A 5341-nucleotide genomic window follows, 5' to 3' on the forward strand; every position below is an offset into this window, starting at 1 on the left:
TGAGTAGGATATAATCCACCATGAACATAAATATCATGAAGGCTATGTTGATTTTGTTTCAACTACATGCGTGAACATGTGCCAAGTCAAGTCACTTAAATCATTCATAGGAGGATACCACCCTATCATACCACATCATAACTATTTCAATAGCATGTTAGCACACAAGGTAAACTATTATAACTCATAGCTAATCAAGCATGGCATAAGAAACTATGATCTCTAATTGTCATTGCAAACATGTTTATTCATAATAGGCTGAATCAGGAACAATGAACTAATCATATTTACAAAAACAAAAGAGGTCGAGTTCATACCAGCTTTTCTCATCTCAGTCAGTCCATCATATATCATCATAATTGCCTTTCACTTGCACGACCGAATAGTGTGAATAATAATAATAATAGTGCACGTGCATTGGACTAAGCTGGAATCTGTAAGCATTCAATAAACAGGAGAAGACAAGGCAATATGGGCTCTTTTGTCAGATCAACAATAATGCATATAAGAGCCACTTCAAAAATTTAATTATGGTCTTCTCCTATCGACCCCCAAAGAAAAGAAAAGAAATAAAACTATTTACACAGGAAAGCTCCCAACAAGCAAAAGAAGAACATGAAATATTTTTGGGTTTTCTTTTTAATTACTACTACAAGCATGGAAATTAAACTGATTAAAAGCTACAACTAATTTTTTTGGTTTTTCTTAAGGTTTATTAAACACACTAGAAGAAAGCATAAAAAGGAAATTAAACTAGCATGGATGATACAATGAAAAAGTATGAGCACCGACATCTAGCAATGAGTGTGTGAACATAAATGTAATGTCGGTGGGAAATACGTACTCCCCCAAGCTTAGGCTTTTGGCCTAAGTTGGTCTATGGCCACGGCTGGCCTGGCGGATATCCATAATAGTAGTTGGGGTCGTACTAGGAAGAAGAAGAGGAAGACTCCGATTGCCACTGGCTGACAATCATCTCCCGATTCCACTGGTAATTAGACTGTCATGAAGGATCAATTTGTGGTTCCGGCTCTGTCTCCTCGGCTGGTGCAGGGTTCCGGTAGGCATGAATAGCCTTCAACGGAACAAGGTAAGTGCCTGAAGATAAATCAAACAAAGAAGGAGCAGGCAGGGTAATAGTCTCAGGAAGATGTTTATTAAAAAACAATTGATATTTAAGCTTTCCTTCCCTATTCTTAACAATAAAATCATGTGCCACCATAATTTTATAATCTAGATAAACACGAGGCAGCACCTTTTCTTCCTTCTCAAAATGCCTAATAGGTATGTTAAAATGTGCAGCTAGGTGTGAAGCTTAGATGCCTCCAAAAATGGGGCCTTTGGTATGGTTCAGACTTAACCATTTAGCAATAATGCCGCCCATACTTAAAGTTTTATCACTGTATAAACCGTGGAGCAGAATAATATCAGGGATACTAAGGTTTCCATAGTTTCCGCGACCAATTAAGCAACGACTAGCAAATAATGCAAAATAACGTAAAACAGGAAAATGTATGCTAGTGATTCGTGCATCGGAAACCTTCCTTGTTTCCCCTACAGTGATAGTATCAATAAACCCCTCCACATCGTCACAATGTGGTTCTGCTGTCTTGCCCTCAAAAGGGACTAAACAAATCCGACAAAAATCATAAAGTGACATCTCCTTATGCTCATCATATAAATGAAACTCCACCATAGGTAGCGAGTTCCTAGAATTGAAATGAAAGTTTTGCACAAAGGTATTTGTGAGTAAGAGATACTGATCGCATTGGTTGTGGAGGAAAGCGGTGAGGCCTGCATTCTTAGCCATTTCACGAAAATCTTCATAAATACCGGCTGCTCTCAAGAATTCATCGGAAGGCCATTCACACGCCCGAACCTCCGCGGTGCGAGGCAGATTATACTTCGGATTTGGTGCCTTTTCCTTCGAGCTTTGGCTCGATGAGCCCCTCAATAGTCTCCTCATCATTTTCTGAAAAATTCTGAAATTTTTAGTAACTTCAAAATAAAAGTAAACCAAACTCAATAATATTGATAGCAACTACTCCTACAAGTGCCTAGGGCCTATATCATGCATCAAAACTACTTTTGACCATATAAATTTGACATGCAAGCTCAAGAACAGGGTCACCTAAGCAGCAAAGATTTGCAATGAATAAAGCACTAGAACAAAAACTAATTGGACCAATGGAGGAGTCACATACTAAGGAACAATCTCCCCAAGCAGTTTTGTGAGAGGTGCTTTGAGCAAGGAGATCGAAAATGGCTGCAAGATGAGCTAGAACTCGTGCTTGAGCTGGATATTCGTGTTTGTGGGAGGAAGAAGAAGTGTATGGGTGAAAGGATAAGTGGAGGAGGGCCACCATGGGCCCACGAGGCAGGGGGCGCGCCCAGGGGGTAGGGCGCGCCCTCCACCCTCGTGGGCAGGTGGTTGGCTCCCCTACTGTGTTCTCAGTGCCAAATATTCTCAAATATTCTAGAAAAAAAATCATATTTAAGTTTCATGGCATTTGGAGAACTTTTATTTTCGAGGTATTTTTATATTGCACGGATAATCAGATAACAGACAGAAAAACATTTATTTTATTTTATTTAATATAAATAACAAAAAGTAAAAGTGGGGTACAGAGGGTTGTGCCTTCTAGTTTCATCCATCTCATGGTCATCAAAAGGAATCCTCTAACAAGGTTGATCAAGTCTTGTTAACGAACTCATTCCGAATAACATGGAACCGGAGAAATTTCGAATAACACTATGTTACCTCAACGGGGATATGCACATCCCCAGTAATAAGAATATCATATTTCTTCTTGACACTAGGAAGAGGAAATTCAAAACCTCCAAATATAATTGATGGAATTTTTCCAATAGAGTTGATACTATGAACTTGAGGTTGTTTCCTCGGAAAGTGTACCGTATGCTCATTACCATTAACATGAAAAGTGACATTGCCTTTAGTGCAATCAATAACAGCCCTTGCAGTATTCAAAAAGGGTCTTCTGAGAATAATAGACATACTATCGTCCTCGGGAATATCAAGAATAACAAAGTCCGTTAAAATAGTAACGTTTGCAACTACAACAGGCACATCCTCACAAATACCGACAGGTATAGCAGTTGATTTATCAGCCATTTGCAAAGATATTTTAGTAGGTGTCAACTTATTCAAATCAAATCTACGATATAAAGAGAGAGGCATAACACTGACACCGGCTCCAAGATCACATAAAGCAGTTTTAACATAATTTCTTTTAATGGAGCATGGTATAGTTGGTACACCGGGATCTCCAAGTTTCTTTGGTATTCCACCCTTAAAGGTATAATTAGCAAGCATGGTGGAAATTTCAGATTCCGGTATCTTTCTTTTATTTGTAATGATATCTTTCATGTACTTAGCATAAGGATTGGTTTTGAGCATATTAGTTAATCGCATACGCAGAAAGATAGGTCTAATCATTTCAGCAAAGCGCTCAAAATCCTCATCATCCTTTTTCTTGGATGGTTTGGGAGGAAAAGGCATGGGTTTCTGAACCCAAGGCTCTCTTTCTTTACCATGTTTCCTAGAAACAAAGTCTTTCTTATCATAACGTTGAGTCTTTGATTGTGGGTTATCAAGATCAACAGCAGGTTCAATTTCTACATCATTATCATTACTAGGTTGAGCATCATTATGAACATTATCATTAACATTACCACTAGTTTCAGGTTCATTACCAGATTGAGTTTCTGCATCAGAAATAGAAATATCATTTGGATTCTCAGGTGTTTCAGTAATAGGTTCACTAGAAGCATGCAAAGTTCTATCATTTTTCTTTTTCTTCCTTTTAGAAGAACTAGGTGCATCTATATTATTTCTCTGAGAATCTTGCTCAATTCTCTTAGGATGGCCTTCAGGATACAAAGGTTCCTGAGTCATTCTACCAGTTCTAGTAGCCACTCTAACAGCATTATCATTATCTTTACTATTCAATTCATTGAGCTAATCATTTTGAGCTTTAAGTACTTGTTCTACTTGAGTGGTAACCATAGAAGCATGTTTACTAATAAGTTTAAGTTCACCTTTAACATTAGCCATATAATCACCAAGTGTTCAAGCATATTTGAATTGTATTTCAATTGTCTACCAAAATAAGCATTAAAATCTTCTTGCTTAGCCATAAATTTATCAAACTCATCTAAGCATGGGCTAGCAAATTTAGTAAATGGGATTTCAGCTTTATCATATCTGTAGAGAGAATTTACCTTTACTACCTGTGTCGGGTTATCAAGACCATGAGTTTATTCAATAGGTAAAGGATTAAGATCATATGTTTCTTCAACAGGCGGTAAATTAAGACCATGTATTTCTTCAATAGGAGGTAAATTCTTAACATCTTCAGCTTTAATACATTTTTATTTCATAGATTTCTTTGCCTCTTGCATATCTTCAGGACTGAGAAATAGAATACCCCTCTTCTTCGGAGTTGGTTTAGGAATAGGCTCAGGAATTGGCTCCGGAGGTGTCCAATTATTTTCATTTGTCAACATATTATTCAATAGAATTTCAGCTTCATCCGGTGTTCTTTCCCTGAAAACAGAACCAGCACAATTATCTAGGTAATCTCTGGAGGCATCGGTTAGTCCATTATAAAAGATATCAAGTATTTCATTTTTCTTAAGAGGATGATCAGGCAAAGCATTAAGTAATTGGAGAAGCCTCCCCAAGCTTGTGGGAGACTCTCTTCTTCAATTTGCACAAAATTATATATATCCCTTAAAGCAGCTTGTTTCCAGAGAAGTAATAAATCATATCCTGGGGACTACGCACACAACCAGGATCAAGAGAATTAAACCATATCTTAGCATCACCCTTTAATGAGAACGGAAATATTTTAAGGATGTAAAAGTAACGAGTTCTCTCATCTTTAGTAAACAGGGTAGCTATATCATTCAATTTAGTAAGATGTGCCACAACAGTTTCAGATTCATAACCATGAAAAGGATCAGATTCAACCAAAGTAATTATATCAGGATCAACAGAGAATTCATAATCCTTATCGGTAACACAGATAGGTGAAGTAGCAAAAGCAGGGTCAGGTTTCATTCTAGCACTTAGAGATTGCTTACTCCATTTAGCTAATAACCTTTTTAGTTCATTTCTATTTTCGCAAGCTAAAATGGCGAAAGAAGCTTCTTGATCAAAAACATAACCCTTAGGAATAACAAGTGATTCTTCATCATCACTTTCATCAGTATCATCAGATTCAATATTTTCAATTTCTCTAGCCCTAGCAATTTTTTCATCAAGAAAATCACAAAGTGGCACAATAGTATCAGGCATAGAGGTAGTTTCATCATAAGT

This window comes from Triticum aestivum, chromosome 5A (genome assembly GCF_018294505.1).
Source record: "Triticum aestivum cultivar Chinese Spring chromosome 5A, IWGSC CS RefSeq v2.1, whole genome shotgun sequence".
Lineage (NCBI taxonomy): Eukaryota > Viridiplantae > Streptophyta > Magnoliopsida > Poales > Poaceae > Triticum > Triticum aestivum.